At 40.3% G+C, this 11,231-nt stretch overlaps 1 protein-coding gene and 1 pseudogene across 6 annotated transcripts in view; both read left to right on the top strand.

The window, feature by feature from the left end:
* The first annotated feature begins 284 nt into the window (after positions 1-284).
* Positions 285-8,865, top strand: LOC116060659 (annotated as a pseudogene).
* Positions 8,866-11,124: 2,259 nt separating this feature from the next.
* Positions 11,125-11,231, top strand: part of znf280d (zinc finger protein 280D) — a 13,824-nt gene continuing 13,717 nt past the window's right edge. For all 6 annotated transcript variants that reach the window (XM_035999458.1, XM_035999457.1, XM_035999461.1 and 3 more), the window contains exon 1: positions 11,125-11,231. This exon is cut by the window's right edge and continues 90 nt beyond it. The gene's annotated coding sequence lies outside the window, so the exon portion shown is untranslated.

Here is an 11,231-nt window from a genome sequence, read left to right as displayed (position 1 = left end):
CCCAATCCGTCAAATCCAACCGTTACAAGAACGCGAAGAAGCATTACAGAGGTACGCTTGTTGTTGATGAATTTCTACTTCTTATGATATGACTATGATAATAACCTCGATTGCCAAGTTGTTCATGAGTGAGTAGTGAGTCGTGTTTATTGTCCAGTGTGATGAACACACTTGCATTCCCACACTCCTCAGTAAACGAATTCAACCCAAGCGCTCTTTGGTGACGTTGTTGATTACGTTACTGTTGATCATCTGTCCATCATCGTATAAAGCCCGCCCTGACAATTTGATTGGTCCAAATTGGCTAAGTTCAGCTGGCATCCAGGCTAGTTGGTCTGGTCAGTGTACTAAACTCAGAAATGGTGGCAGTCATTCGTCTGTAATTCCTCGTTTCTTTGACACCGGTTAGTTTATATTTCTGTAACGATGCCGGGGATGTGCTCTGTGCCGGGCTGCAAGGGCTACAAGAAGGCGCGGTCCCGGGGAGTCGTCTTCCACTCTCTACCTACAAGAGACCCTGGGCGATGCAGACAGTGGTTGAAGGCCATACAGAATCCCAAATTTGACGAAAACACACCAGTAAGTAATACGGCAATATAAGAGTCTGTAGCCAGCATTTTAAACCGGAAGATTACGAACCGGACATACAAGCAGAACTTATGAAAACAACGCCCCGAAAAATCCTAAAATCCGGCGTAGTTCCAACCGTTTTCTCTGGAAAACAGCAAGAGGACCTGAGAACAACATCCCTGCCAACAGATTACAGAGGCCGAACAGAGGTAAAACATGTATTTTACTTGTGGTTTTGTAGGTAAAGTTAAGGTTCAAATATGGCGAGAACACTGTGGCCCGTGCCGTCTTAAAACCTCGGAGTTTGAACGGCATTTTGTTTGGGAGTCGGTGAGGATGAAGGGGCGAGGAACTAATTATATAGTGTTAACTATGCAAAAATTGGCTCCAATTTATGTCTTTCATGTACATTAGAGTCACCCAGCTTTTCAAAAAAAAAAAGACAGTTGCCCTCTTTTCTGAATGTAACACTAGTTTTATTTTTTTGTTTTTTACTCAAGGGTCTGAGTACATCTTCACAGGCTTCTTTCCTGGGTGTCCATGGTACTGGTGTCGATACTGCATCACCTCCCTCCCTGCCAATTCCTGTAAGTATAACATATGGCATCGTAGCTCTTATTCTGTGTAAATGAGTATTACATGTCAAAAGTAATGTGTGTGGATATTGTGAACCCTATTTAGAAGAGTTGCACAGACAGTTACTTGTAACTAATTTCAAATTTGACATCTGTCTCTGTTATCCCAGATTGCCTCAAGAGCTCCAAGCATCCCCTCCAAGCCCCCTCTTCCAGCTGAACTCAGTGGAAGTTTGTGCAGTGTGGCATCTGTGGATCGTCTGAAGGAGAGCTTCCACCAAGAGACTGAGTTGAGCTCGACAGTAACCTCAAAATCAGATGAGAGCACAGAAAAAGACTTGAGCCAATCAAAGACTATTGTAAATGACAGCTGTTTGATGGAGCTGTTTAAGAAGTGTCAGACCTGTGGACAGCCCATAACCAAAAATAAGGTGTCTCACTGTGGTGCACAGACAAAGGTGAGGTGGAGCTGCCTTGGTGGACATAGGGGCATATGGATGTCATCACCTCACCTTTGGGAGGCGTTTCCTGAAATCCACCTTCTTACAACTCTTTCTGTTCTTTTTTCTGGAGGCACCTTTACACACTTTAAAAAATGGGCCAAACACCTGCGCCTGAATTTCATGGGGCATAATACCTTTTTTGAAATTCAAAAGGCATACCTCAACCCAGAAATGAAACGGATGAACAGGACTGAGCAGGAACGGATCTTTGCAAAGAGCGTCCACAAACAGCCTGAAGGCATTCTTCTTCACATTTCAGGTGATGGTTGATCTGATTCTCCTGGTTTCAGCGTTAAGAACAAAAAAGTGTCAAACTTCTCAAACGTCTAACTTTTTCAGGGGCTAGATACATGAATCTGTGTAGGTCGAAGACTAAAAGTCTGTGTACGCACTAAGTATATAAATATGCATATACTGTTCAGCTTAGTGAATCTGTGATATTGCCATTTCTGTGTGGTTTTTCCTTGTTTTTCATGTCAGGCAAAGCAATAACTTATGGTGCCAACAACTTTTTTTTTTATTGGACATATTATTAATAACTAACCCTAACCCAGAAACTGAAATCTCAGTACTTGTTACTGAATGTTTTCTTGTTTTTACTTTGAAGATCCTCTGAAGAAAATGAAGGCCAAGTCGAGGAGAAGAGAGAAGGGAGCTCTATCGTCAAGGTGAGGCAGCATTTACATATTACAAAGAGAGGCAAAGTTTACTCTTTTTACTTTTAATGGAAAGTACTAATCAGCATGTTAAACGGTTGTATAAAGTAATCTGTGGATCAAGAGGAAACTATAGAAAGCCAATAAAATGACTTGAGTGGCATCAATCAGGTAATCTGATTGTGGTTGGGAGACTACAAATTTGAAATGGAAAGCTCACCTTGATCTGGGCGTTGAGAGTTAAAAAAAAAAAAAAAAAAAAAGTGAGCAGGGTGATGCCAGTACTGTCAGTTAAAGTCACTCCAGTAAGTTTATTGTACTTTCAACATGATCAAATTGATCTCCTAAATCTTTATGTAATATGTTTGGTATAAATATAAAGAGTAGTCCTTATTAAATTGATATCTACCATGCTTGTTATATGCATTGCTGTCTTTTATTTTTTTAAATGGCCTGCTATGTATCCTCATCTGTTAGCACAAAATAAAGTGAAAATAAAACATCAAAGGCATTTAACGTTTTTATTTACACAAAACTGTGCCTCCTGGAAACACCATGACTCTTATTTGTTGTCATATTTTGAAACACTAGTGCAGTGCCTGTTCAAAACATGCATGTTTGAAGTAGGCCGATTGCTTAGCCTCCAGTATTACTGCTTGTAGCTTTCTCCAGAACCACTGTACTCCGAAATAACTTACAGAAGGCCTCCTTTTCTATGGCTTAAGTGAAGCACCCCGTGAATGGTTTTTTTTTTTTTTTTTTTTATATAAAACTCAACCTGTTACACATGTTGCAGCGCATCTCAATCAGTCGTGGCTCGGCTCATCTAGACATTCAGCGTGTCCCCTTTTTCATTATTTGCATGTAGGGTAGACAGCAATGAGTTTTTAGCTGATCAGTTTTTGGCAAGACACCTGTAGCCGGTGAACCGCAATCTGTGAGCCTTGTAGGGATTCAGCAACTCCCTGCCCCCGCTGCTGTACTGCGCATGTGTGGGGACACACGCACAGAGATATCCCGATTTATAGATAGATTATTGTGATACCAGGGATGTGATCATTTTTTACCTAACAACTGATTAGTCAACTGATCAGCAGCAAACTTTTTAAGAGGCTCAATGGTGATTAAAAGCCATGTTTCTTCATTTTGGGGTCATGAGATGGTTCACATACAAGCTTGTAATTTGCCAAAGCATAATAAACGAGTTTTGGTTTCAAAATTTGGTGTACTAGTTTTTATAATATCCTGTTCAAGTAATGTTTAATGTAGTCTAGATCCTTGACGTTCCATTTCCGGGATTGCTCCGTTGCTGCTAGAAAATCCGCCGGATTTCACTCATTTAGGCCGGATATCCGTTGCCGTGGGCTTCCTTTGTGTTGGCATTTTAAACTCCGGTCGATTTATGAGGACTTTGGTTAACCTTTTCTCAGATCTCTGCAGGGTAAATCCAGACAGCTAGCTAGACTATCTGTCCAATCTGAGTTTTCTGTTGCACGACTAAAACAACTTTTAAATGTAAACGTGTTCCACCAAAACAAGTTCCTTCCGAGCCTATTTTGCAGCGGCACCGCAGCTTTTCTCCGGTGTTTAGCACCGCCCAAGACGATTGTGATTGGTTTAAAGAAATGCCAATAAACCAGAGCACGTTTTCTTCCCATCCCGAATGCTATGTGGAGTAGCCTGACTCTCCTCTTTGGAGGGTCTGTTTAATGAAACTACCATCCAGATTGTGAGTGGTTTTACACTCTGCTCAGTGGTTCTCTACCTTTTTTGGTCCAGCGCCGCCCTATCCAATATCCAGTTCCCTTATCCCCCCTCCCTAACATATTGTTAAATTAGCATTTTTGTAAACATTTCACGTACCCCCTGCAGTACTCCAAAGTACCCCTAGGGGTACACCTACCCCAATTTGAGAAACGCTGGTTTAAAGTGTTAACTGGTATTGTTGTGAATCTTTGGTGTAAACTTGCCTTAAAACAAACGCCCCCCCAAGGGCACCTCAATGCCCCCCTTTCCAAAATATTGCTTCCAGCACCCCGGTCATCCTCTCAACGCTCCCTGGGGGGCTGTACCACCCCGTTGAGAAACACTGCTCTAACTGAAGCACAACTAGGTTTCTACACTTGAGATTTTTGAATCTATGCCTACACATCACTTCTACTGTATACAATCATTTCAGCTCTAAGTGAACTTTTGCTCCAAACAGTTGGTTTTGTGGTATACATATATTTTGATCTGTACTGTTTTTTCAGTTTAAAGACAAACATTTGTGTTAGTACTAATATTTGGAGGGTTGGTTTACCCAAATAGACATGGTTGTCTATAAAAAATGAGATCTACTCTTGGTTGCAATACCTGATTTCACCACTATCTAATTCAGATGATCTACCAGGTAAAGTTGAAACAAGTTGACCTGTAACTCGGGGGGGGGGGGGGGGGGTAGCCAAGGGTAAGTTTGCATGCTTAACATTTCAAGATGAGGTTTTGTGTCTGATGACAAGGTGTTTTGTTTTTTGTTTTTTAACAGTTATGAGAAGAGATCCCCCATATTGGCGTCTACTGAAATGTGTCTGCAAGAACCAACTGCACTATCAAGTCTTGGACGTCTATCGGCCTCTGAAAAGTAAGCAGTCACAACCTTGCCTTTTGATTTTTCACACGCCAGTTGTACGAACAGAACACCCTGGTATGGCATTGTATTGCTTTGCATGCTCTACGTTTCTCTCTGGCTTCTGTATCGGACAAGATTATATATTGATGTTGATTATATATACTGACAGGTGTTCCTGTTGTGTTCACTGCATGGGTGTCACACTACTAGCCATTTAATGTCCACATGCTGTAACAACTTTTAAACTGTCAGAAAATGACTTTTAACGTGTCTGCAGAGGTAAACGGAAACATGAACATCAGAGTGAAACCACACACATGGCATCAGAGGTGGACTGGCTCCAGGACAGGTGAGTGTTGATCTTAAGGTTTATACTATCTGTCATAACTGTATCGACTTTCCTAAGATACATTTTCACCCTCTCTTTTTCAATGTCCTCTCTGTGATTTGTTATTTTCAGTTTTGAGGAAATGGAGGTCACCATAGAAGAAGATGAATGCAACAGTGTGAAGAACAGATTGTAATTTTATACTTTATTATACAGAATATATGTCTTATTTTTTGCTTCTGTGGCTCATTTGATTCTAGTATGATTTGATTTTTTTATCTCGCAGATCTGACTTGACTAGTGACATGGAAAACGTTGAAGAAACAACTGAGCCGAGTTCTCCAGGAGCTGCTGATAGCTGTGATGAAGATGTCTACGTACCAATAATTCCTCAGAGGTACGTGTTTTTTTTTAGGTTTTTTTTTACCTTCCTTTAGATGACCTCTGTATATTGGAGTTATAAAGATTTTATACTTAATCCACAATTTTGATATGTAGAATCTATTTGTTTCTTGTATTTAATACCATCTTGCACTTATTTTTGCTCAAATAATCTTTGTAGAGCAGGGGTCTCCAACCTTTCTTCATCTAACGCAGTGGTTCCCAACCTGGGGTCCAGGGACCCCTAAGGGGGGTGGCAAAGATCACAGGGGGTGCAAGTCTTTATCTGGCTTGAGGTTGAGGTAAAAAAAAAATATATTTGCACGTTAAACAAATTATGATAATACACTAGAATATATAATGCATACAAAAGTCTGTATAAAAACTATATATTTTTGTTCTCGCTTAAACTTGTAGGCAGGCTACTTAGTAGGCCAAACCTCCGGGACCTCTTAACCTGGGACCCTTGCTGTCATCAGTCAGCTGCTAGCTGCTATCATCCTCGTTTTTCCTGCCGCCACGGCATCACTATTTTATGAACGAAACATGGCGGAGAAACGTAAAAGTGCTGATAACTCCTCTGTATCAAAAAAGAAAGTAAGGGAAAGTTACCTCAACTTCGGTTTCGGAGGGGGGGCTCAGCTTTTCTTAGACATAAGTAGGGGGGGCGCCAAGGAAAAAAGGTTGGGAACCACTGATCTAACGGTTACTTTAAAATGACAAAAGTGGCCAAGAGCTACTTGCATCACATCACATAGCTGAATGAAGCTACTGCTTGCTGAAATTGCAATAGCCAAAGCTTATGAAAAATCTTAACTTCACGTCAAGGTTCTTTTAGCCCACTACAGCACTGAAAATATTCCCATCAGGGTCCAAGAAAAAATTACCACTATACACGTCTATGGCCCACAAAGCTAGCTACCTCACTTTTAATATCGGGGTAATTTTGTGTCTCAGTTTGCGAGCTACCGGTAGCTCGAGAGCTACTTGTTGGAGACCCCTGTTGTAGAGGGTAAAATTGGAGCAGCCGTACAGTAACAACTTCACAGGTACACCTATATATTAGGGACACAGATTCATTTCAGGTTACACTGTCCAGAGCGTCTGGTCTAATAGGGCAACGTCTACAGGTTCGGGTGAAAGTAATGCCAATTCAGACCTCTTGAAATATGCTACTGTGCTAAAAGCAACCGGAAAGGGTGCCATGATGTTAGTTATCAAATTAAGATGAATCATAAATAGCCTACTTAAGAAGGATTCTGGACAAGCATATTGTTTAATATGTAACCATAAATGCATCTTTTAAACCCATTTAGTTAGTGCGGTGGGGTTTCTTTGGCCATAGAGTGCAAAGGGGCAGCAGCTTTAGTCATCCCTGTTAAAACCACAAAATCACAAATGATTTGCTGTGACTCTGTTCCTTCACCCTCCATTATTTGTCTTTAACTGACACATACACTTGTAAATTCTTTGGAAGAAGAATAATGTAAAAAAAAAAAATAAGAATACAAGGAATTGTCTTTGGATTTTGTATATTACACAAACCAGGTGTGTCAGTCTGTTGTCTTCTGTTACAGGTCCAAAACATCTGAACTTTTACTGGAATGTGAAGAAGAGGAGCTGGAGCCATGGCAGAAACACACTTTACATGTTCACTTGAAAGAAGAGACTGATGTCAAAGAAGAGGATGTTGGGGAGTTGAGTATGTCACACAAAATTCTTGAAGAACATCATCAGTGTTAAAGTTTTAAAAGATCAGAGTTCTGTACGCCTCTAAAACTCAAATAACTGTTGAGTCAAAACATGTCATTATGCATTTTAAAATAACCTGCTACTGTAGGTTGAATTATCGGTTATCATAATATTAATGTTTGAGGGATATTTAGAAATATTAAAGGTATTTAATTGATGGATTGACTACTAGACTGTCTGTGTGCTGTTGCAAATTTTCTCACCTTGATTTGCCATAGTTTACTTGCATCCTGTTGAAATTTCTGATTTGTTGTTTTTTTCGTATGTTCTTACAGATGATGACCAAACAGATTGTAAACCATATCCTTCATCTCTTCAGAACTGGTCAGCTGGTCAGCACACCCTAAAACCTAAAGCCAATGGTTTTGTCCACACTTCTGAGGTGCATCAAATCGGCAACAACCCTGTGTCTTTATCCAATGTCCAGAGTCCGGAAGTATGTGCAACATCATCTAACCAGCTGCAGTCAGAGCAGTCAAACTCACAGACCCTCTCTGTACCTTTGTCTCTGCCATGCTTAGCTGAAGTAAAACTTGAGTCAACTGGCACATCAGACAAATATAATAGCTAGAAGGGCGCTCAGAGAGTGTAGACCTACGCCAAGGCCATACCCTAGAGCTCTGCACTGTATCCTTAATTCCGCTCCCGATTGCAGTGCGTGCGTCTGCTCCCGCCCGCACCTGCAAAAAATATGATTTTTATATTTCCAAAAGTTCTGTGAGATGTTGATGAGGGGAAATCTGCTAAAATCAGGAAGACACCACAGTAACTGCAGAAAGAGCTGGGTTGTGTTGAAGTGGTGTTGAGAAGGTCACTCTCGCCAGACTGCTTTTTCTTACTTACCATTTCATGTTAATGAGAAACACGGTCAGAGCGGGACTGTGCAGCCGGCGAGCGGTTCATGATCTGCTTTAATCTTGATTTCATCTTCATTTGTTGACTCCCTCCTTTGTCCTCCATACACTGTTGTCTTCACTCGCAGCAAAGAGAGAGTTGTGTTGTCCTGATGGATCCCAATGCAGTTTATTTTGTAAAGCGAAAAATAATTTGTGCCCCATTTGTTCCATGATTCGGAACTGCTCCAAAATGTAGAGGGTTCTCCTTTGGCCCTTGCTACACCCTTCCACCATGGTTTCATGAAAATCAGGCCAGTAGTTTTTCAGTAATCATGCTGACAGACATAAAAAAAATAACAAACAGACAAATCAAGTCAAAAAATTAACCTCCTTGGTGAAGGTAATAAAAGTTATGTACCAACAGTTATAATGGGTAAGTTAACCAGTTGTCATAATTACACACATGTTGTTGTCTAACATAAATGTGTCCTATCCAATGCACAAATGAACAACATAGCGAACCTGTTACCTAATTTTCTAAAAACAACTTTGTACCATCCAGTCAGTTACATTCCATGTCAAAGGTACATGTTTTGTTGTAATATTATTGTACAGTAAAATAAATTCTTAAATTAAAACCCATTTTCAAGTGCTTCATTGCTGTATTATTTAAATGCATGTTATTGGTTCATATAGTTTCTCTACAATAGATTAACACGTAGTTGGATCACTGTAAAGCAGAACAGAAGTATTTAGTTTGCTACCGATGGATAACCATGGCTGTTTTATAAAAGATGGTATAAATTGGTGGTTCCCAAACTCTCAAGCCCCCCTTTGGAAGCCCATACCCACCATCATGCAAATCTGATTGCAATGTTTATCAGCCAATAGCAATACTGGGGAAATAGTCAGAAAAGGAGCCTAATAAAAATTAAGATATCATTACAGATAAACATAAAAAAAAAAAACTTAAATAAATACTTAAATATGATGCCTTGGTAAATGAAATAGCTCCACCTCGACTAAAGCTGCTACAAAAATGCTATTTACACATCATGGCCTTAGTAACACTGGCATGAGCACCTGCACATTTTAATTTTTCTATTATTAATTTGAGATGTTTACTGACATATTGAATGCATGAGTATTTTTTTCATTGTGTTATTGCTACTTTGACTTACCTGTGTTCATTTAAAATAAATCAGTTAAACGTAGCAATACAGAGAACTTAACAGTGTAACATCCATATGTACCAAGTATGGAGTTTGGAGAGAGAGGTGCTAGTTCGCCTCCTGAGCACTGCTGAGGTGCCCTTGAACAAGGCACCGAACACCCTTACTGCTCCAGGGCCACCGTACCATTGTTAAACATGCGCTACGCTGTATTGCATGTGTGTGCTGTGTGTATAAAAGTGGGGTCTGAGAAAGATTAATTTGAACTGCCAATTACATGTACCTTGTGGATTGTATGAATTGACAAATAAAATAATAATAATCCAGCACAAGTAAACAACACAGGTGCTAGTAGCATTCGCTCTATCGATATATGAAATTAGCTGGAAGACAATATAAATTGTAGTCATAGCGCAGATAATTCTTTCATTTGTAATTAAGCAACAATGACTTCCAGTGGCGGTTCTAGACCATTTTAAATGGATGGTCCAGGGTGGGGCCACATGCAATTTTAGTGGTACCAAATATATATATTTACGTGTTACCACCAACCCTCCATAGGTTTGGATCTATAAAAGACAAATGATAAACATATAACCATGATCACAAGAATACTCATTCAGTCTTAAACTACATTTTATTTATCACTGCACATGAATAATACCCCCTCTTTGGGGATAAAGGTGAGGTTAAAAATGTTTGAAATATATATGTTACAGTTAGGGGCACTGGCCACCCATCTAGTCTTGTATTGCCAGACCTATCTCCACAGCGCTGTATCAGGGAACGTTCCCTGAAGGTCATTAAATATAAAAAATCTTTCGATTTCGATCTTTCGGTTCCCTGAGGTTATTTAAAAAATAAAAATAAAAAATAAAACTTTAGAGAATCTTCGGGGAACTAGGCTATATATATATATATATGCTTAATTTATTGATGCTTCGTTCCATGATTGGTACATCTGTCCCTCTTTAAAGTGTAGTTAAAGCAACTGATGAGAACAAGACAACAATGGAACTATGGAACATGATTGATTTAGGGCTTAATGGAGTTACCTGTGCATTAGAGCTAAGGGTGGGTGGTGGCGGTGGTGCTAGAGTAGGTGTGTGGATGAGGGGACCGATTTCTGTACAACATCTGTATATGTAATTCCTAATGCATTACAAATGGATGCCAACCATAGACAGTATATAAAGATCATGGACGACGCGTCTCCGTAATGTAGAGGTCTTCACTTAGGCTACTCCCACTGTACAAAATAAAGCCAAAATCTCCCGTATATGGGCGCTGCCATCTTATAATTTTAAAGTGTCTGTTTGGGTCTGTTAATATAATACATCAGTGGTGTCTGCGCAGTGATCGGGTGGTGGAGTCGCGGTATCGAAATCCCGCCCATACATAACACATTTTAGTTTGGCCCCTGTCCAGTCCGCTAAAAATGGAGGAGGTAGTTTAGGAGTAGGAGTATTTATGACCAGGCAGCCACCAAGGGGCAATCGAGATGTTTTGGCTTCACTTTTGAGGATCTGTCTGTTAAGCCGCCAATCTTTGTATACAGTCTAAATAAAGGACAAATGAAGGAAACGTGGTCGCTATTAGGAGACTTGGGGAAAAAAGAAAAAAAGAATGGAGTTACGCATGTGACCTGTGGAGGGCAGCAATACGTCTTTGCCGCGTCTAATCCGCCGCAAATTTCATCAAACGAAGAAGAAATGCGACCGGTAATCTGATTGGTCCAGACAGTTTTAGCATTTCCGCCGTCTTTGGGCTAGCGATGTTCCCTTAATACATCCATGCTAGCGATGCGAAACACTCCCCCCCCCCTCCTGTGTGAAATAGATCCGCAC

The sequence above is a fragment of the Sander lucioperca genome, chromosome 3, assembly GCF_008315115.2.
Source record: "Sander lucioperca isolate FBNREF2018 chromosome 3, SLUC_FBN_1.2, whole genome shotgun sequence".
NCBI classification, from domain to species: domain Eukaryota; kingdom Metazoa; phylum Chordata; class Actinopteri; order Perciformes; family Percidae; genus Sander; species Sander lucioperca.
The sequence above is the reverse complement of the archived record's forward strand: the minus strand, read 5'-3'. Positions and strand labels throughout refer to the sequence as shown.